The sequence below is a fragment of the Ranitomeya imitator genome, chromosome 1 (assembly GCF_032444005.1).
Source record: "Ranitomeya imitator isolate aRanImi1 chromosome 1, aRanImi1.pri, whole genome shotgun sequence".
NCBI lineage: Eukaryota > Metazoa > Chordata > Amphibia > Anura > Dendrobatidae > Ranitomeya > Ranitomeya imitator.
Window position 1 is genome coordinate 123,590,501 of NC_091282.1, and position 23,022 is coordinate 123,613,522.

Below are 23,022 nucleotides of genomic sequence, written 5' to 3' on the forward strand. Positions count from 1 at the left end.
CGCTCAACTCTAGTAGTCACAAAAACGGATGAAATTTATGGTAAAAACAGACAAAACGGATGCAACGGATCCAGTTTTTCGACAGAACCGTCTGGTGGATCCGTCGAAATACTGTATGCGTTGCATCTATTTTTCACTATTTTTCACAAATCCGATACGTCACGTCGACGAATTATGATGGCCGCCTGCCGACGGAAGTGTGAAAGAAGCCTTAGTCACATTCAACGGAGCATTCATGAATCATTTTTGCCTTGTGACTTGCGTACTATCTTGCTGAATGAGGACATTAAGGAATATCGTTGTCCTTAAAATGTGTGCTTGTGGGTAACAATGTTAAAGTTTGAGGTATATGTTATAGTAACATCCTCATGAATATCAGGGCACAAGGCTTCCCTTCAGAACATTTCTTGCCACAGGGCATCCTGGTTCCATCTCTTGACCAGGTTAGCGATGTTCACACATGCAGGCATCCACATGATGGAAAAGAAAACATGATTCATCCTACGAATTCTATTCATCATGTACTCACTTTAATCACTTTTGGAGGTGAACTGCGGCCAGTACTGGCACTGGAAGTTGTCTGCAGGTACACGGCAGCAAGCTGTGCTGCTCTGTTTATTTTGATGACTTTCTATCATAGCTTACAGTCACTTTTTCAGTAACTTGTTCTACATTATTTCCTCTGTTGTATAAACTAGCCTTTATTACTTACATTCATCTATAAGCCTTAGTCGCCCTTGACCTTGTTGCCGGTTCACCGGCTGTCCTTCCTAATCACTTAATTCTGGGAACATCATAACACCAGGAGATACTCTGACCCAATATTCTGACCCAGTCATCTCACCATCACAATTTAGCTCTTGAGATAACAAGTGTTGTTCACATGTTCAGGGTTTTACTGTTTTGGCTGATCAGTGTATATTTCACAAAGTGTCCTGTGTATGTAGACAGATGTCAGTAAAGCTGCAGTCTGTGAAGTCTAGTTGCCCTAGGCCTTTAATAATGTGAATGCTACTGACAAACTTTTCGGAGAACATTCCTGGGTATGGATTACACACACCTGAAATGTTGGCACGGCTCGTACAGTTACAGATCAGTTTCTGAAAACCTGAAACAAAAGGAATGCTGTTATTTCAAATTATGATAAAAAGAGCCCGAGGTGAAATGGCAGGTAATCTACAAAATATAATGGCTCCGGTTTCAAGCTGAAACAAAGGTAGAATCCCTTTCTTAACCTAAATCAATGCCTTATGTATTTTCTCTCCAAACATGTGTCACAGGGATGTCTAAAATTTCCACTTGAAGGTGCAATGTCTGAGCACTGATTCTATCTTCTTTCAAAGTAACTGATTAGCGACCTATGTTGAGTGCTGAGTCTTTACTACAATTATCAGTCTTAATTATAGGATACTTACAGTTCTGGAAAAGTGTAAAAGATATGATTCTGCAAAGGATGAACTGAGCAGAAAGTTCCTAAAGGATAATAGGAATCATGAAGCAAAGGTAAGAACAAGAATATACATGACCAAAGTAAAAATAGAGATGCTTTAAGAGGTTTTCCCAACATCCACTTTTTTGTAAAACCAAAATATTAATGAAGATATACTGTCTGCATACTAACTGTGCCTCTACCAACTCCCTATACGTTTTGTATTTTAGAATGGACTCCCTTACAGTTCTATCTCTCTGTATCAGTCTTCCTGTGCATCATCTGACCTGTTCTGAATTCTGTGGCAGAGCTCCCTCCTGTGGTCACAAGTGGTACTTCGGCTGATTCTCTCTGTGAGCTTCCGTTGGTGGAGGAGAGTGGTACTGCGGCTTCTGAGTTTCCTTCCTCAGGTGATGTGGTGATGTCGTTAGGTGCTGCTCTATTTAACTCCACCTAGTGCTTTGATCCTGGCCTCCAGTCAATGTTCTAGTATTGGACCTGTTTCCTCCTGGATCGTTCCTGTGGCCTACTGCTCTGCATAGCTAAGTTCCGCTTTTGCTATTTTGTTTGCTATTTTTTCTGTCCAGCTTGCTTAATATTTTTTTCTTGCTTGCTGGAAGCTCTGGGACGCAGAGGGTGTACCTCCGTGCCGTTAGTTCGGTACGGAGGGTCTTTGTGCCCCCTTTCCGTGGTTTTTGTAGGGTTTTGTGTTGACCGCAAAGTTACCTTTCCTATCCTCGCTCTGTTCAGAAAGTCGGGCCTCACTTTGCTAAATCTATTTCATCTCTACGTTTGTCTTTTCATCTTAACTCACAGTCATTATATGTGGGGGCTGCCTTTTCCTTTGGGGTATTTCTCTGAGGCAAGGTAGGCTTATTTTCTTTCTTCAGGCTAGCTAGTTTCTCAGGCTGTGCCGAGTTGCATAGGGAGCGTTAGGCGCAATCCACGGCTGCCTCTAGTGTGGTTGGAGAGGATTAGGGATTGCGGTCAGCAGAGTTCCCACGTCTCAGAGCTCGATCTATGTTTTTGGGTTATTGTCAGGTCACTGTATGTGCTCTGACTTCTATGTCCATTGTGGTACTGAATTACCTTATCATAACAGTACTGGAGGCCCAAAGTACTAATGATTCTCAATAGAGGGAAAAAAGAAGTTCTGAGACCATTTTTTTTTCTCTGCACTGTGTTTTGCCTTTTTTTCCCCTAGACATTTGGGTGGTTCAGGACACAGGTGTAGCGATGGACATTAAAGGTCTGTCTTCATGTGTGGATCAGCTCACGGAAAAAGTACAAAATATTCAAGACTTTGTGGTTCAGAATTCTATGTTAGAACCAAGAATTCCTATTCCTGATTTGTTTTTTGGAGATAGAACTAAATTTCTGAGTTTCAGAAATAATTGTAAACTATTTCTGGCTTTGAAACCTCGCTCCTCTGGTGACCCAGTTCAACAAGTTAGGATCATTATTTCTTTTTTACGTGGTGACCCTCAGGACTGGGCATTTTCTCTTGCGTCAGGAAATCCTGCATTAAGTAATATCGATGCATTTTTCCTGGCGCTCGGATTGCTGTACGATGAGCCTAATTCAGTGGATCAGGCAGAGAAAAATTTGCTGGCTCTGTGTCAGGGTCAGGATGAGATAGAGGTATATTGTCAGAAATTTAGAAAGTGGTCAGTACTCACTCAATGGAATGAAGGTGCGCTTGCAGCTATTTTCAGAAAGGGTCTCTCTGAAGCCCTTAAGGATGTCATGGTGGGATTTCCTATGCCTGCTGGTCTGAATGAGTCTATGTCTTTGGCCACTCAGATCGGTCGACGCTTGCGTGAGCGTAAATCTGTGCACCATTTGGCGGTATTATCTGAGCATAAACCTGAGCCTATGCAGTGCGATAGGACTTTGACCAGAGTTGAACGGCAAGAACACAGACGTCTGACTGGGCTGTGTTTCTACTGTGGTGATTCCACTCATGCTATCTCTGATTGTCCTAAGTGCACTAAGCGGTTTGCTAGGTCTGCCACCATTGGTATGGTACAGTCAAAATTTATTTTGTCCGTTACCTTGACCTGCTCTTTATCATCTTATTCTGTCATGGCATTTGTGGATTCAGGCGCTGCCTTGAATTTGATGGACTCGGAGTATGCTAGGCGTTGTGGGTTTTTCTTGGAGCCCTTGCAGTGTCCTATTCCATTGAGAGGAATTGATGCTATGCCTTTGGCCAAGAATAAGCCTCAGTACTGGACCCAGCTGACCATGTGCATGGCTCCTGCACATCAGGAGGTTATTCGCTTTCTGGTGTTGCATAATCTGCATGATGTGGTCGTGTTGGGGTTGCCATGGCTACAAGTCCATAATCCAGTATTAGATTGGAAATCCATGTCTGTGTCCAGCTGGGGTTGTCAGGGGGTACATGGTGATGTCCCATTTCTGTCTATTTCGTCATCCACCCCTTCTGAGGTTCCAGAGTTCTTGTCTGATTACCGGGATGTATTTGATGAGCCCAAGTCCGATACCCTACCTCCGCATAGGGATTGTGATTGTGCTATCGATTTGATTCCCGGTAGTAAATTCCCAAAGGGTCGACTGTTTAATTTATCTGTGCCTGAGCACGCCGCTATGCGGAGTTATGTAAAGGAGTCCTTGGAGAAGGGGCATATTCGCCCGTCATCGTCGCCATTAGGAGCAGGGTTCTTTTTTGTGGCCAAGAAGGATGGTTCACTGAGACCTTGTATAGATTACCGCCTTCTAAATAAGATCACGGTTAAATTTCAATACCCCTTGCCGTTGTTATCTGATTTGTTTGCTCGGATTAAGGGGGCTAGTTGGTTCACCAAGATAGATCTTCGTGGTGCGTATAATCTTGTGCGTATTAAGCGAGGTGATGAATGGAAAACTGCATTTAATACGCCCGAGGGCCATTTTGAGTATCTACTAATGCCATTCGGACTTGCCAATGCTCCATCAGTGTTTCAGTCCTTTATGCATGACATCTTTCGAGAGTACCTGGATAAATTCCTGATTGTGTACTTGGATGACATTTTGATCTTCTCGGATGATTGGGAGTCTCATGTGAAGCAGGTCAGAACGGTGTTTCAGGTCCTGCATGCTAATTCTTTGTTTGTGAAGGGATCAAAGTGTCTCTTTGGTGTTCAGAAGGTTTCATTTTTGGGGTTCATCTTTTCCCCTTCTACTATCGAGATGGACCCTGTTAAGGTCCAAGCCATCCATGATTGGACTCAGCCGACATCTCTGAAAAGTCTGCAAAAGTTCCTGGGCTTTGCTAATTTTTATCGTCGCTTCATCTGCAATTTTTCTAGTATTGCTAAACCTTTGACCGATTTGACCAAGAAGGGTGCTGATGTGGTCAATTGGTCTTCTGCTGCTGTGGAAGCTTTTCAAGAGTTGAAGTGTCGTTTTTCTTCTGCCCCAGTGTTGTGTCAGCCAGATGTTTCGCTTCCATTCCAGGTCGAGGTTGATGCTTCTGAGATTGGAGCAGGGGCTGTTTTGTCGCAGAGAAGTTCTGATTGCTCGGTGATGAAACCGTGCGCCTTCTTTTCCAGGAAATTTTCGCCTGCTGAGCGAAATTTTGATGTTGGCAATCGAGAGTTACTGGCCATGAAGTGGGCATTCCAGGAGTGGCGTCATTGGCTTGAAGGAGCTAAGCATCGCGTGGTGGTCTTGACTGATCATAAGAACTTGACTTATCTCGAGTCTGCCAAGCGGTTGAATCCTAGACAGGCTCGTTGGTCGCTGTTTTTTGCCCGTTTTGACTTTGTGATTTCGTACCTTCCGGGCTCTAAAAATGTGAAGGTGGATGCTCTGTCTAGGAGTTTTGTGCCCGACTCTCTGGGTTTCTCTGAGCCAGCGGGTATTCTCAAAGAGGGAGTAATTGTGTCTGCTATCTCCCCTGATTTGCGGCGGGTGCTGCAAAAATTTCAGGCTAATAAACCTGATCGTTGCCCAGGGGAGAGACTGTTTGTCCCTGATAGGTGGACGAATAAAGTTATCTCTGAGGTTCATTGTTCGGTGTTGGCTGGTCATCCTGGAATCTTTGGTACCAGAGAGTTAGTGGCTAGATCCTTTTGGTGGCCATCTCTGTCGCGGGATGTGCGTTCTTTTTGTGCAGTCCTGTGGGATTTGTGCTCGGGCTAAGCCCTTCTGTTCTCGTGCCAGTGGGTTGCTTTTGCCCTTGCCGGTCCCGAAGAGGCCTTGGACACATATCTCTATGGATTTTATTTCAGATCTTCCCGTCTCTCAAAAGATGTCAGTCATTTGGGTGGTCTGTGATCGCTTCTCTAAGATGGTCCATTTGGTACCCTTGTCTAAATTACCTTCCTCCTCTGATTTGGTGCCATTGTTCTTCCAGCATGTGGTTCGTTTACATGGCATTCCAGAGAATATCGTTTCTGACAGAGGTTCCCAGTTTGTTTCGAGGTTTTGGCGAGCCTTTTGTGCTAGGATGGGCATTGACTTGTCTTTTTCCTCAGCTTTCCATCCTCAAACTAATGGCCAGACCGAACGAACCAATCAGACCTTGGAAACATATCTGAGATGCTTTGTTTCTGCTGATCAGGATGACTGAGTGTCCTTTTTGCCTTTGGCTGAGTTCGCCCTTAATAATCGGGCCAGCTCGGCTACCTTGGTTTTGTCGTTTTTCTGCAACTCTGGGTTCCATCCTCGTTTCTCTTCAGGGCAGGTTGAGTCTTCGGACTGTCCTGATGTGGATACTGTGGTGGACAGGTTGCAGCAGATTTGGACTCATGTAGTGGACAATTTGACCTTGTCCCAGGAGAAGGCTCAACGTTTCGCTAATCGCAGACGCTGTGTGGGTCCTCGACTTCGTGTTGGGGATTTGGTTTGGTTATCTTCTCGTCATATTCCTATGAAGGTTTCCTCTCCTAAGTTTAAACCTCGTTTCATTGGTCCGTATAGGATTTCTGAGGTTCTTAATCCTGTGTCTTTTTGTGTGACCCTTCCTGATTCTTTTTCCATACATAACGTATTCCATAGGTCATTGTTGCGGAGATACGTGGCACCTATGGTTCCATCTGTTGATCCTCCTGCCCCGGTTTTGGTGGAGGGGGAGTTGGAGTATATTGTGGAGAAAATTTTGGATTCTCGTGTTTCAAGACGGAAACTTCAGTATCTGGTTAAGTGGAAGGGTTATGCTCAGGAAGATAATTCCTGGGTCTTTGCCTCTGATGTCCATGCTCCCGATCTTGTTCGTGCCATTCATATGGCTCATCCTGGTCGTCCTGGGGGCTCTGGTGAGGGTTCGGTGACCCCTCCTCAAGGGGGGGTACTGTTGTGAATTCTGTGGCAGAGCTCCCTCCTGTGGTCACAAGTGGTACTTCGGCTGATTCTCTCTGTGAGCTTCCGTTGGTGGAGGAGAGTGGTACTGCGGCTTCTGAGTTTCCTTCCTCAGGTGATGTGGTGATGTCGTTAGGTGCTGCTCTATTTAACTCCACCTAGTGCTTTGATCCTGGCCTCCAGTCAATGTTCTAGTATTGGACCTGTTTCCTCCTGGATCGTTCCTGTGGCCTACTGCTCTGCATAGCTAAGTTCCGCTTTTGCTATTTTGTTTGCTATTTTTTCTGTCCAGCTTGCTTAATATTTTTTTCTTGCTTGCTGGAAGCTCTGGGACGCAGAGGGTGTACCTCCGTGCCGTTAGTTCGGTACGGAGGGTCTTTGTGCCCCCTTTCCGTGGTTTTTGTAGGGTTTTGTGTTGACCGCAAAGTTACCTTTCCTATCCTCGCTCTGTTCAGAAAGTCGGGCCTCACTTTGCTAAATCTATTTCATCTCTACGTTTGTCTTTTCATCTTAACTCACAGTCATTATATGTGGGGGCTGCCTTTTCCTTTGGGGTATTTCTCTGAGGCAAGGTAGGCTTATTTTCTTTCTTCAGGCTAGCTAGTTTCTCAGGCTGTGCCGAGTTGCATAGGGAGCGTTAGGCGCAATCCACGGCTGCCTCTAGTGTGGTTGGAGAGGATTAGGGACTGCGGTCAGCAGAGTTCCCACGTCTCAGAGCTCGTTCTATGTTTTTGGGTTATTGTCAGGTCACTGTATGTGCTCTGACTTCTATGTCCATTGTGGTACTGAATTACCTTATCATAACACTGACCATAACTGATGTCAAAGCAACATTGGCTGTCATCAGTCTTCTTAAACAGTTCCTACTTTTAAGTCAGGCAAAAAAACAGCAAATTGTAAATGTGACACCCCAGAGTCCTAGTCATCACAGTGGCATTGCTTTCCTCACGGAGAGAGTGATGTCACGCTTGGAAGTGATGAAGGATCTCTTCTATCAGGTAAACACAATGCACACAACATGTTCACACTCCAGGCCAGAAGGGTGAGCTCTGAACCCAGATTAAGTGGAGCTTCCCTATATTCTGGTCTGGTGGGAAAGGGAATCAGTCTGTCAGAGGACAGAGAAGAGATCAGTCAGACATTGAGTGTCGGAAGGACTGAAGGGCCGTGTAGCCAGAGTTGCTACAGCTCCTGGAGAAAGAGAGAGAATACGAAAGGAAGAATATTTTTTAGTGAGCGTGCAGGAGAGCAAAGTACAGGAGAGTGACATTTAGGAAGGACAGCTGCGATTGAGCTATCTCCCTGCAGAGCGCAGAAACCGGTTGTGAAGGACTCTAAGACTAACAGCAGAAACCGGCAGGAAAGCTGGATTACACATCACCTGTCTGCCCTAATACCCAGGCGACACAGTGACACATAGAGCCCGGGTCATGATAGAGGCCCCGTAAAAAGGCTCAAGCCACCTGTCTTACGGGTTTACGTCCCACCTTTATGGAGGACAGAGAGAACAGTAAGGACCTTGCCAGATGCCATAGGCAGTAAGGGACTACAATACCACCATGCTATGAGAAAGGCTTTTAACTACACCTGGTAAGTGGAACTCTGAATTCGCTTCCAAGCCAGCCGGACACTGCCTGTACCTGTGATCCGGTTCCCTGGACTGTGGCTGCCTGAAGTCTTCAGTAAACCAGGTAAAGAGACTGCAAACCTTTGTCCTCCGTTTCTTACCGCAACACTCACCATCTTCATCTACACACCGGGAGCCCTAGGGACCCAACTTCACCTGCAGAAAGTAATACTGTCTAGCTGCCATAACATCACCCCAGAGGACCGCTTTTAAGCAGCGTCGGTCCTCACTGACTGAATGCCACCGGTGGCGTCACGAACACAAACTTTATTCAAAACCCCTTTTAGGACATCCCCTTTTACATGGGCTCCCAGGGCCATGGATCAGGTCGCCGCTGTGACACATCCCCTTAAGTACCAGACCCCACGGTCCTGGCAGGCATTCCATAAAGTTCTCTAATCCGGCACCATAATTATTATTCTGATTTTATTACTATAATTATTATTATAGCGCCATTTATTCCATGGTGCTTTACATGTGAAAAGGGATATACACAACAAAAAAATTACAATAATCATGAACCAAAGAGTCACAATTTACAAAGGATGGCTGAGGATAAAGAAGGTGAGGGTAGAGCTGGTCATGCAGCGGTATGGTGGACCGGGGGTTATGGTACGCTGTATGCTTGTCCGAGAAGGTAGGTCTTTAGGTTCCTTTTGAAAGTTTCCATGTTGGGAGAGAGTCTGATATGTTGGGGTAGATGGTTCCAGTGTAGGGGGGATGCACATAAAAAATCTTGCATGCCATTGTGGGAAGAGGAGATAAGAGGGGAGTAGAGAAGGGGATCATGAGAGGATCGGAGGTTGCATGCTGGTAGATCCCGGGAGATGAGGTCACAGATGTATGGAGGAGACAGGTTGTGGATGGCTTTGTATGCCATGGTTAGGGTTTTAAATTGGAGTCTCTGGGCAATGGGGAGTCAGTGAAGGGATTGACAGAAAATAGAGGCCAGGGAATAGCAGGGATTAGTTGGCCAGCGGAGTTTAGGATAGATTGGAGGGGTGTGAGAGTGTTAGAGGCGAGGCCATAAAGCAGGAAGTTGCAGTAACTGAGGTTGGAAATGATGAGAGCATGCACTAGTGTTTTTGCAGAGTCTTGGTAGTGGAATGGGTGGATCCGGGATATATTTTTGAGTTGGACTCTGTAGGAAGTGGAAAGGGTTTGGATGTGCGGTTTGAAGCAGAGATCAGAGTCGAGATAAATGTGAACTTTTCGATAAGAAAACTATTGGATTGGTTCTTGCATCAATTTCATTCCAGCATGTCATGGCCTGCCTGGAGGGACAGAAAGCCAGATGGCCTCATAGGTGGAAAAGATGCCTTACATTTCTGAGGCGAAGATCGACAGTCCAGTGTTATGCACACAACATGAATGGATGCTTTCAACTCAGAACTTGAAAAAATTATTGGGGAACAGTTTATATTGAAAAAGAAATAAATCCTTCTAGTGTATAGTAAAAAACAAAAGTACAACAGTAGTACAATGCCCAAGTTGAGCTGTCTTGAAATCTGAAGCTACTGCTCTTACGTTGCAAATGATTGCCTTGAGCTTTTAGGGCAGAAGCACAGCACGTTTGTTCCTGTGTAACAAGGTAGCACGGGGTGGTAGTCGTGGGTGAGATAACAAAGCAACAGTCAGTGAGCACCCGACACCTTGTACATGAAAAAATAAATAAAAGTCTCAGTATTGATATACAGTTGATTACCTCTGTTCAACGTTCACTTCTCCTTCCCAGGGTGGCGGAAAGACAGACAATGCCATATCCAAAGCTCTTTATAACGGAAATGTTTACTTGCAGAATAGGTGTCTTCAGGCACAGATTACAAGAAGGTTTAGCAATTTCAATATCTTCAGGCACCGGTTATAAGCAGCAGGCAGTCCTTCACATTCAGCACACACTCTGTCATAGTTGCTGAACCTCTCCTCTTGTCCTGGGAAGCTGTGCTACTCGGATATGAATTCTATCCCTTCTCCACAGCCTCTATTCAGACTTCAACCTCAGATAATGACTCTCTTCTTGTGCACCAGTCCGAACTCCGTCTTGACCCTGTCTTGGTTTCAGGCTGCCAGACTCTCTTCTAGTACCCTAGCCTGTGCACCATCTTGACCCTGTCTTGGTCTCAGGCTGCAGGACACTCTTCTAGTACCCTAGCTTGTGCACCATCTTGACTCTGTCTTGGTCTCAGGCTGCCAGACTCTTGTACTCACGTGGAACCTTGACTCAACATGTACCGGCCTCTTGTTTGAGCACGCTTACACCATCACTGGTCCACACTATCACTGTAGTGCTGTTTGCCTTTAAGGGGAGTCCTCAGGATGATACGCCCAACACTGACTCTGGTCCCAAAGGTCTGAAATCTTCCTTCTTCACCCATCTCTGCAAGACAGCTTCTAATTACTCCTTACCCTGGGCATGGCCACCCAGGCACTGCACTCTATTCACTTCTTGCCTGGGGCATGGATGCCTGGGCTCTCCCCCTGACTTCCTGCAGCAGTTCCCTTATCTACTTGCATCTTCCTCCCAGTTAACCCACGCCTGCTTGTAGTCTACCACTACTCTCCTACTAGTGCCTTCTGCTGCTGCCACCTAGTAGCCGTCCTGTCACAACAATCAGTCACATGCACAACACATTTTGCAGCACACTTATAAGAGGTTCTGCATATGCTCATTCAGTAGAGGAAAGACTACTACAAAATGTAGGCAACTACATACAATCAATGTTAAAATTTCTGCTACAGCATTTAGAGCTTTGAATTGAAGTTTCAATTAGGACAAGGTCAGTGAGGGCATGGTGCAAGCCTTTTTTTTTGGAACCCTGATACCTCATGCAACAGCTCAAACTGTTTTTTTTTTCCAGCCACACTGAGGTGGCACAAATATCAGCTTGGTAGAGCACTAATGTTAGAAAATGTAAGGATAGTAACACAGGTAGCTGGCTGGAAGTAAGTGCAGGCCTGCCGGTCTGGAAGCCCTACTGCTACAGGCAGCACACATGAAGGAGACCCAACTTGGAGTGCAAACATTTAAAAAAATTAGTCATACACCACTAAAGTGGCATCAATTTTGACAGATTAGAAGCAGTATAATGGGAATCTGACACCCCTGCCACAACAGGCAACCCAAGAGATGGAGACCCAACTTGGAGTCTCCACTTTTCCAAAAATTATTGTAACAAACCATTAAAGTGATATCAATTTCCACAGAGTAGAAAGAGTATAATGGTCCTCTGATACCCCTTCCACAGCAGGCAGCTCAACAGATGGAAACCCAACTTTGAGTCTCCACATTTCAAAAAATAGTTTGTAACATCAGCAGCAGTAGCAACAGCAAGCACAGAAGCTACGACAAAGGTGCCACAGACTGCGATAATGTGAGATCAATGCATGACACTAAAAAGGACACCATCGCCTAGTCTGCCAAGTCTGCAATTGGGGTGACTTGTTCATTTTGGTGAAAGTTAGGTGGTCGACACTTTCAGGGGACAGCCAGAAGCACTAATCCATCAGGACAACACCAGCATCACTGAAGACACGTTCTGAGAGAACGCTGGCTGTCGAGCAAGACAAAACCTCCAAGGCGAGCTCAGGCCACTCTTCCATTTTGAAGACCAAAATGCAAAGGCATCCAAATTCGACCTGATGGCATTGATACTGAGCTCAAGATACTCCTGCACCATCCTTTGCAGTCATTCACAACGTGTCAGACTTGTACCGTGTTCTGCTGGTGCATGGGCTGGTCTAAAAAATGTGTGAAATGACTCACAGATATTGCTTATGCCAATAACACTGCTGCTGCTAATGTTTTTGCGGTGATGCCTTGATGTTCTCGGGGTTTGAAGTCTATAACTGCGATGCATACTGTGTGCCTCACTGCTGTCTTGGGGAAAATGACTCTTAAAATTGTCTATAAATGTGTTTCTATACTCCAGCATGTGTGAGTCCCTTTCCAATTTGGAAACATCTGGCAAAGTTTTCTCTTGTACAATGGATCTAACAGACTGACATGCCAGTAGTGAGCACTAGGGTTGAGCGAAACGGGTCGTTCATTTTCAAAAGTCGCCGACTTTTGGCAAAGTCGGGTTTCATGAAACCCGATCCGACCCCTGTGCGGGGTCGGCCATGCGGTACGCGACTTTCGCGCCAAAGTCGCGTTTCAATGACGCGAAAAGCGCCATTTCTCAGCCAATGAAGGTAAACGCAGAGTGTGGGCAGCGTGATGACATAGGTCCTGGTCCCCACCATCTTAGAGAAGGGCATTGCAGTGATTGGCTTGCTATCTGCGGCGTCACAGGGGCTATAAAGGGGCGTTCCCGCCGACCGCCATGTTACTGCTGCTGATCTGAGCTTAGGGAGAGGTTGCTGCCGCTTTGTCAGAAGCAGGGATAGCGTTAGGCAGGGTCCATTAACCACCAAACCGCTTGTGCTGTAGCGATTTCCACTGCCCAACACCACCTTCGGTGTGCAGGGACAGTGGAAGCTACATTTTTTTTTTCCCCCCTCAGCGCTGTAGCTCATTGGGCTGCCCTAGAAGGCTCCCTGATAGCTGCATTGCTGTGTGTACGCCGCTGTGCAAACCAACTGCTTTTTTCAAAGCACAAATCCTCTTGTTCCTTCCTTTCTGCACAGCTATCTTTTTGGTTTGTACACACTTTTTATTTAATTTGTGCATCAGTCCACTCCTTATTGCTACCTGCCATACCTGGCTGAGATTACTGCAGGGAGATAGTAATTGAAGGACACTCCCTGTTTTTTTTTTTTTTTTGTGGGAGATTAAGATTGACATTTCTGCTAGAGTGCCATCCCTGTCTGTGTCATCTCTCACTCAGTGGGCCATAGAAAGCCTATTTATTTTTTTGCTTGATTTGGCTTATAAAATCTACCTGAAAAAATCACTACATCAATCAGTGGGAGAAAAATATTGGCCTCAGGGCTTGTGTGCCACTCTTGACTCCTGTGTGCATCATCACTCACTCAGTGGGCCATAGAAAGACTATTTATTTTTTTGCTTGATTTTGGTTCTAAAATCTACCTGAAAAAATCACTACATCAATCAGTGGGAGAAAAATATTGGCCTCAGGGCTTGTGTGCCACTCCTGACTCCTGTGTGCATCATCACTCACTCAGTGGGCCATAGAAAGCCCATTTTTTATTTTTTTTTGCTTTATTTGGGTTCTAAATTCTACCTGAAAAAATCAATAAATCAATCAGTGGGAGATTAATATTGGCCTTTGGGCTTGTGTGCCAGTCCTAAGCGTGCCATCTCTCTCTCTCAGATAGTGGGCCATAGAAAGCCTATTTATTTATTTTTTTTTTATTGGGATTATAAATTTTCCCTGGAAAAAAAAAAAAAAGTGGGAGATTAATATTGGCCTCTGGGCTTGTGTGCCACTCCTGACTCCTGTGTGCGTCATCTCTCACTCAGTGGGCCATAGAAAGCCTTTTTTTGTTTTATTTGTTTTCTAAATTCTCCCTGAAAAAATCATTTTATTTTATTTGGTTTCTAAATTCTTCCTGAAAAAATCATTTTATTCTATTTTTTTTTTCCTAAAGTCTCCCTGAAAAAAAAAAAAAAAAAACAAATCAGTGGGAGATTAATATTGCCCTTTCTGCTTGTGTGCCAGTCTTGACTCCTGGGTGTGCCATCTCTCTCTCTCTCTCTCCAATTGTGGGCCATAGAAAGCCTATTTTTTTTTTTAGCTTGATTTGGGTTCCAAAATCTACCTGAAAAAATCACTACATCAATCAGTGGGAGATAAATATTGGCCTCTGGGCTTGTGTGCCACTCCTGACTCCTGTGTGCGTCATCTCTCACTCAGTGGGCCATAGAAAGCCTTTTTTTGTTTTATTTGTTTTCTAAATTCTCCCTGAAAAAATCATTTTATTTTATTTGGTTTCTAAATTCTTCCTGAAAAAATCATTTTATTCTATTATTTTTTTTTTCCTAAAGTCTCCCTTAAAAAAAAAAAAATCAAATCAGTGGGAGATTAATATTTACATTTGTGCTTCAGTGACAGTCCTGCGTGTGTGGCATCTCTCTCATTTGTTGCCACCAACAACAGAGTGTGTAACATTGTGCCTGATTTTCGTTGTGGTCTCACTCACCTGTAAAGGGGTAGCTAAATCATACTGAAGTTATAGCTCACCGTGTAATTTGTGTGACAGCAACAAATACCGTTAGTTTGTTTACGTTTTTAAAACAATGAGGAAGTATGGTGGAAGAGGTCGTGGCCGGGGGCGTTCATTGTCAGCTGGTAATGAGGGTAGTGGTAGTGGTGGAGCATCAGCTGGTCGTGGGAAAAAAAATATTGCACCTAAGTCTGGAGCTGTGGAGCCAGGTTCGTCGTCTGGCTACACAAGGCCTCGAACGCTCCCTTTTCTGGGAGTAGGAAAACCGCTTTTAAAGCCGGAGCAGCAAGAGCAAGTTTTGGCTTATCTTGCTGACTCAGCCTCTAGCTCTTTTGCCTCCTCTCGTGAAACTGGTAAATGTCAAAGCAGCGCGTCGTTAGTGGATGTTCACGGTCAGGGACAAGTCGCTTCCTTGTCCTCTTCAGCAAAAACAACAACAGAGAAGAATGCAGCAGGCGACACAACGGGTTACTCCATGGAGCTCTTTACACATACCGTCCCTGGCTTAGAAAGTGAAGCAGTTAACAGTCCATGCCCATTACAAGTTGAATCTGACATGGAGTGCACTGATGCACAGCCACAGCCAGACTACTATGCTGGTCCTTTGACTCAGACCACAACATTGCCCTCGCAGGGTGCTGATCAAGAATCAGACCCTGATGAGACTATGTTGCCCCATCACGAACGCTATACCACCGACCGACACGGTGACACAGACGAAGTTGCACACGAGCTACAAGAAGAGGTAATAGATGACCCAGTTCTTGACCCCGATTGGCAGCCATTGGGGGAACAGGGTGCAGGCGGCAGCAGTTCTGAAGCGGAGGAGGAGGGGCCGCAGCAGGCATCAACATCGCAACAGGTTCCATCTGCCGGGCCCGTATCTTGCCCAAAACGCGTGGCAAAGCCAAAACCTGTTGGAGGACAGCGTGGCCATCCGGTTAAAGCTCAGTCTGCAATGCCTGAAAAGGTATCCGATGCTAGAAAGAGTGCAGTCTGGCATTTTTTTAAACAACATCCAATTGATCAGCGCAAAGTCATCTGTCAAAAATGTTCAACTACCTTAAGCAGAGGACAGAATCTGAAAAGTCTCAATACAAGTTGCATGCATAGACATTTAACCACCATGCATTTGCAAGCCTGGACTAACTACCAAACGTCCCTTAAGGTTGTAGCACCCTCGGCCAATGAAGCTAGTCAGCAACGCAACATCCCTTCCGGCAGTGTAGGGCCACCATTTTCCGCACCACCTGCAGTATCTGTGCAGGTTTCTTTGCCAGGCCAAAGCAGTCAGGGTCAGGGAATCACCAGTTTCGTAGTAGGAAACACTGCATCTAGGGCACCGGTGGCAACAATACCATCTCCCACCGTCTCTCAGTCTGCCATGTCCACCGGCACCCCCGCTAGTTCCACGATCTCCAGCTCTCCAGTCCAGCTCACCCTACATGAGACTATGGTTAGAAAAAGGAAGTACTTAGCCTCGCATCCGCGTACACAGGGTTTGAATGCACACATAGCTAGACTAATCTCGTTAGAGATGATGCCCTACCGGTTAGTTGAAAGCGAAGCTTTCAAAGCCCTGATGGACTACACTGTACCACGCTACGAGCTACCCAGTCGACACTTTTTTCCAGAAAAGCCATCCCAGCCCTCCACCAGCATGTTAAAGAGCGCATCGTCCATGCACTCAGGCAATCTGTGAGCACAAAGGTGCACCTGACAACAGATGCATGGACCAGTAGGCATGGCCAGGGACGTTACGTGTCCATCACGGCACACTGGGTAAATGTGGTGGATGCAGGGTCCACAGGGGACAGCAAGTTTGGGACAGTTCTGCCTAGCCCACGGTCTAGGAAACAATTGGCTGTAGCCGTTCGCACCCCCTCCTCCTCCTCTTCGTCCTCCTGCAGAAGCGAGAGCTCGTCCACAGACCGCAGTCGCACAACCACTCCATCCGCAGCTGCCACTGTTGCACACCAGGTCTCCCATTATGGGGCAGCTACTGGCAAACGTCAGCAGGCTGTATTGGCTATGAAGTGTTTGGGCGACAACAGACACACCGCGGAAGTTCTGTCCGAGTTCTTGCAGAAAGAAACGCAGTCGTGGCTGGGCACTGTAGATCTTGAGGCAGGCAAGGTAGTGAGTGATAACGGAAGGAATTTCATGGCTGCCATCTCCCTTTCCCAACTGAAACACATTCCTTGCCTGGCTCACACCTTAAACCTGGTGGTGCAGTGCATCCTGAAAAGTTATCCGGGGTTATCCGACCTGCTCCTCAAAGTGCGTGGACTTTGCTCACATATCCGCCGTTCGCCCGTACACTCCAGCCGTATGCAGACCTATCAGCGTTCTTTGAACCTTCCCCAGCATCGCCTAATCATAGACGTTGCAACAAGGTGGAACTCAACACTGCACATGCTTCAGAGACTGTGTGAACAAAGGCGGGCTGTTATGTTTTTGTGGGAGGATACACATACACGGGCAGGCAGTAGGATGGCAGACATGGAGTTGTCAGGTGTGCAGTGGTCGAAGATTCAAGACATGTGTCAAGTCCTTCAGTGTTTTGAGGAATGCACATGGCTGGTTAGTGCAGACAACGCCATAATAAGCATGAGCATCCCCCTAATGCGTCTGCTGATGCAAAGTTTGACGCACATAAAGGATCAGGCGTCTGCAGCTGAGGAAGAGGAAAGCCTTGATGACAGTCAGCCATTGTCTGGCCAGGGCAGTGTACAGGACGAGGTAGCGGGCGAAGAGGAGGAGGAAGACGAGGAGGATGATGGGGATGATTATATTTTTAATGAGGAAGCTTTTCCGGGGCCACTGGAAATTGGTGGCGCGGCAAGGCCGGGTTCTGGTTTTTTGAGGGACACAAGACGTGGATTTGCCTGAAACTGCCCCTCAACCAAGCACAACCGCAGATTTGAGAACTGGAACTTTGGCCCACATGGCGGATTATGCCTTACGTATCCTCAAAAGGGACACACGCATAACTAAAATGATGAATGATGACGATTACTGGTTGGCCTGCCTCCTTGATCCTCGCTATAAAGGCAAATTGCAAAATATAATGCCACATGAGAACTTGGAACTAATATTAGCAACCAAACAATCAACTCTTGTTGACCGTTTGCTTCTGGCATTCCCTGCACACAGCGCCCGTGATCGTTCTCACACGAGCTGCAGGGGCCAGCAGACCAGAGGAGTTAGAGGGGCAGAAATCAGAAGTGGCGTTGGCCAGAGGGGTTTTCTGACCAGGTTGTGGAGTGATTTTGCTATGACCGCAGACAGGACAGGTACTGCAGCATCAATTCAAAGTGACAGGAGACAACATTTGTCCAGTATGGTTACAAACTATTTTTCATCCCTTATCGATGTTCTCCCTCAACCGTCATTCCCATTTGATTACTGGGCATCAAAATTAGACACCTGGCCAGAATTGGCAGAATATGCATTGCAGGAGCTTGCTTGCCCGGCAGCTAGTGTCCTATCAGAAAGAGTATTCAGTGCTGCAGGTTCAATACTAACAGAAAAAAGGACTCGTCTGGCTACCCAAAATGTAGATGATCTAACCTTCATTAAAATGAACCACAACTGGATTTCGAAATCTTTTGCCCCACCTTGCCCGGCTGACACCTAGCTTTCCTATGAAAAGGTCTTGCCTGTGGACTATTCTGAATGCCTTTTCCAATCTCGTAATTTTCTGCACCTGATTGTCCAGCATACGACATGTTTACACCTCACTAAATGGCCAAACTCCCCACACGGGGCCGTGGTATCGACACTTGGCGACAGCACCCATGAGAGTGCAGTTTGTCTGAAGAGGTGGGTGAGCCCGTTTTTGGTCGACGGCACTGCCACTGGGTCCCTCCTAGTACAATAAAGTGTCTCTGGCGGTGGTGGTGCGCACCCAACGTCAGACACACCGTTGTAATATGAGGGGCCCTGGGCCTGTACCGCCGGCCACAAGACAGTTTCCCCCCACCCCAGCTCAAACAGTGCTCTACCACTTGCAAAATTATCTCACAGCTCCACCAATGTTTAGTCTATGCGCTGACATCCTTCAATGCCTGCCACTGACAATACCATTGTATTGACATTTTTGTTATGTTAGGCCTTCGATGCCTGTCTGTGGTCACTCCTTCCACTAGGCCTCCACTGACCACACCACTGCTGCCCGTGTACCCCTGTAACCAATTTAAAATTGCCTACAGCCATGTGTTATTATTTTAGGCCTTCGATGCCTGTCTGCGGTCACTCCTTCCACTAGGCCTCCACTGACCACACCACTGCTGCCCGTGTACCCCTATAACCAATTTAAAATTGCCTACAGCGATGTGTTATTATTTTAGGCCTTCGATGCCTGTCTGCGGTCACTCCATCCACTAGGCCTCCACTGACCACACCACTGCTGCCCGTGTACCCCTGGAACCAATTTAAAATTGCCTACAGCCATGTGTTATTATTTTAGGCCTTCGATGCCTGTCTGCGGTGACTCCTTCCACTAGGCCTCCACTGACCACACCACTGCTGCCCGTGTACCCCTGTAACCAATTTAAAATTGCCTACAGCCATGTGTTATTATTTTAGGCCTTCGATGCCTGTCTGCGGTCACTCCTTCCACTAGGCCTCCACTGACCACACCACTGCTGCCCGTGTACCCCTGGAACCAATTTAAAATTGCCTACAGCCATGTGTTATTATTTTAGGCCTTCGATGCCTGTCTGCGGTCACTCCTTCCACTAGGCCTCCACTGACCACACCACTGCTGCCCGTGTACCCCTGTAACCAATTTAAAATTGCCTACAGCCATGTGTTATTATTTTAGGCCTTCGATGCCTGTCTGCGGTCACTCCTTCCACTAGGCCTCCACTGACCACACCACTGCTGCCCGTGTACCCCTGGAACCAATTTAAAATTGCCTACAGCCATGTGTTATTATTTTAGGCCTTCGATGCCTGTCTGCGGTCACTCCTTCCACTAGGCCTCCACTGACCACACCACTGCTGCCCGTGTACCCCTGTAACCAATTTAAAATTGCCTACAGCCATGTGTTATTATTTTAGGCCTTCGATGCCTGTCTGCGGTGACTCCTTCCACTAGGCCTCCACTGACCACACCACTGCTGCCCGTGTACCCCTGTAACCAATTTAAAATTGCCTACAGCCATGTGTTATTATTTTAGGCCTTCGATGCCTGTCTGCGGTGACTCCTTCCACTAGGCCTCCACTGACCACACCACTGCTGCCCGTGTACCCCTGTAACCAATTTAAAATTGCCTACAGCCATGTGTTATTATTTTAGGCCTTCGATGCCTGTCTGCGGTCACTCCTTCCACTAGGCCTCCACTGACCACACCACTGCTGCCCGTGTACCCCTGGAACCAATTTAAAATTGCCTACAGCCATGTGTTATTATTTTAGGCCTTCGATGCCTGTCTGCGGTCACTCCTTCCACTAGGCCTCCACTGACCACACCACTGCTGCCCGTGTACCCCTGGAACCAATTTAAAATTGCCTACAGCCATGTGTTATTATTTTAGGCCTTCGATGCCTGTCTGCGGTCACTCCTTCCACTAGGCCTCCACTGACCACACCACTGCTGCCCGTGTACCCCTGGAACCAACATCAGAAAATATAAAAATAAGTATTTTGCTTATAAAAAAGAAAATACTGGAGAGATATCAAATGCAGACATTTTAACATTAAAAACAAACACATACAACAAAAATCTGGTACAGTACTAAAAATGGCCACCAGCTACAATAACTTTCTCCTGCAAGTAGTTAACTGAAAGGTTTTTTCAATTTTAAACACAGATATGGCATCCACCGAGTGTTGTCCTGTCGCGTCTTCTTTATATTATTGCCAAGAAGATGCAAAACAATGAAAATAATAAAATCATTATTTACCAAAAAAATAGAGTAAGTCAAAACCACATTGCAAATAAACATTCATTACAAATAAAGAAGCAGGGCGCGTCCGAGGGTGAGTATATACCTAATAAGAATATAATCACCCTCGGACGCGCCCTGCTTCTTTCCGACAGCCTTCCTTCCTAAGAATCAGCCCTTCCGTGGTGTAGAGAGAGGGTTTGTTACACTCCAAGGTGTTCCCCAGGTTGCCTTTCCTGAGCTTCGATCTTCCGGCTCTCGTTTAGTAGTTGTTGGAAACTACGCTGCATTGGGCCTACAAATTGGGTATGGGGTGTTGAGAGATGGTGTGTTCCACTCCAAGGTGTTCCCCAGGTTGCCTTTCCTGAGCTTCGATCTTCCGGCTCTCGTTTAGTAGTTGTTGGAAACTACGCTGCATTAGGCCTACAAATTGGGTATGGGGTGTAGAGAGATGGTGTGTTCCACTGTAGAGAGATGGTGTGTTCCACTCCAAGGTGTTCCCCAGGTTTCCTCTCCATTGCTTCGATCTTCATGCTCTCGTTTAGTAGTTGTTGGAAACTACGCTGCATTAGGCCTACAAATTGGGTATGGGGTGTAGAGAGATGGTGTGTTCCACTCCAAGGTGTTCCCCAGGTTTCCTCTCCATTGCTTCGATCTTCATGCTCTCGTTTAGTAGTTGTTGGAAACTACGCTGCATTAGGCCTACAAATTGGGTATGGGGTGTAGAGAGATGGTGTGTTCCACTCCAAGGTGTTCCCCAGGTTTCCTCTCCATTGCTTCGATCTTCCGGCTCTCGTTTAGTAGTTGTTGGAAACTACGCTGCATTAGGCCTACAAATTGGGTATGGGGTGTAGAGAGATGGTGTGTTACACTCCAAGGTGTTCCCCAGGTTTCCTCTCCATTGCTTCGATCTTCCGGCTCTCGTTTAGTAGTTGTTGGAAACTACGCTGCATTAGGCCTACAAATTGGGTATGGGGTGTAGAGAGATGGTGTGTTACACTCCAAGGTGTTCCCCAGGTTTCCTCTCCATTGCTTCGATCTTCCGGCTCTCGTTTAGTAGTTGTTGGAAACTACGCTGCATTGGGCCTACAAATTGGGTATGGGGTGTAGAGAGATGGTGTGTTCCACTCCAAGGTGTTCTCCAGGTTGCCTTTCCTGAGCTTCGATCTGCCGGCTCTCGTTTAGTAGTTGTTGGAAACTACGCTGCATTAGGCCTACAAATTGGGTATGGGGTGTAGAGAGATGGTGTGTTCCACTGTAGAGAGATGGTGTGTTCCACTCCAAGGTGTTCCCCAGGTTTCCTCGCCAATGCTTCGATCATCATGCTCTCGTTTAGTAGTTGTTGGAAACTACGCTGCATTAGGCCTACAAATTGGGTATGGGGTGTAGAGAGATGGTGTGTTCCACTCCAAGGTGTTCCCCAGGTTTCCTCGCCAATGCTTCGATCTTCCGGCTCTCATTTAGTAGTTGTTGGAAACTACGCTGCATTAGGCCTACAAATTGGGTATGGGGTGTAGAGAGATGGTGTGTTCCACTCCAAGGTGTTCCCCAGGTTGCCTTTCCTGAGCTTCGATCTTCCGGCTCTCGTTTAGTAGTTGTTGGAAACTACGCTGCATTAGGCCTACAAATTGGGTATGGGGTGTAGAGAGATGGTGTGTTCCACTGTAGAGAGATGGTGTGTTCCACTCCAAGGTGTTCCCCAGGTTTCCTCGCCAATGCTTCGATCATCATGCTCTCGTTTAGTAGTTGTTGGAAACTACGCTGCATTAGGCCTACAAATTGGGTATGGGGTGTAGAGAGATGGTGTGTTCCACTCCAAGGTGTTCCCCAGGTTTCCTCTCCATTGCTTCGATCTTCATGCTCTCGTTTAGTAGTTGTTGGAAACTACGCTGCATTAGGCCTACAAATTGGGTATGGGGTGTAGAGAGATGGTGTGTTCCACTCCAAGGTGTTCCCCAGGTTTCCTCTCCATTGCTTCAATCTTCATGCTCTCGTTTAGTAGTTGTTGGAAACTACGCTGCATTAGGCCTACAAATTGGGTATGGGGTGTAGAGAGATGGTGTGTTCCACTCCAAGGTGTTCCCCAGGTTTCATCTCCATTGCTTCGATCTTCATGCTCTCGTTTAGTAGTTGTTGGAAACTACGCTGCATTAGGCCTACAAATTGGGTATGGGGTGTAGAGAGATGGTGTGTTACACTCCAAGGTGTTCCCCAGGTTTCCTCTCCATTGCTTCGATCTTCCGGCTCTCGTTTAGTAGTTGTTGGAAACTACGCTGCATTAGGCCTACAAATTGGGTATGGGGTGTAGAGAGATGGTGTGTTCCACTCCAAGGTGTTCCCCAGGTTTCCTCGCCAATGCTTCGATCATCATGCTCTCGTTTAGTAGTTGTTGGAAACTACGCTGCATTAGACCTACAAATTGGGTATGGGGTGTAGAGAGATGGTGTGTTCCACTCCAAGGTGTTCTCCAGGTTGCCTTTCCTGAACTTCTATCTTCAGGCTCTCATTAAATTGTGGTTAAACGGAACAACTGCATTTGGCGTACTAGTTGGCTTGGGGCCTACTATCGGTGTCTGCCGCTCCTTGCTGTTCTCCTGGTTTCCTGTCCTGAAATTCCGTTTTCAGGCGCTCGTTAAGTAGTTG

General features: G+C 46.5%; 1 long non-coding RNA gene across 1 annotated transcript in view; it reads left to right on the top strand.

The window, feature by feature from the left end:
* Window positions 1-1,292: 1,292 nt before the first annotated feature.
* LOC138657642 (uncharacterized) overlaps window positions 1,293-23,022 on the top strand; it is a 152,318-nt gene continuing 130,588 nt past the window's right edge. Inside the window, exon 1 of the long non-coding RNA XR_011317107.1 lies at window positions 1,293-1,503. This is a non-coding gene — a long non-coding RNA (uncharacterized lncRNA). The remainder of the gene's footprint in view (window positions 1,504-23,022) is intronic.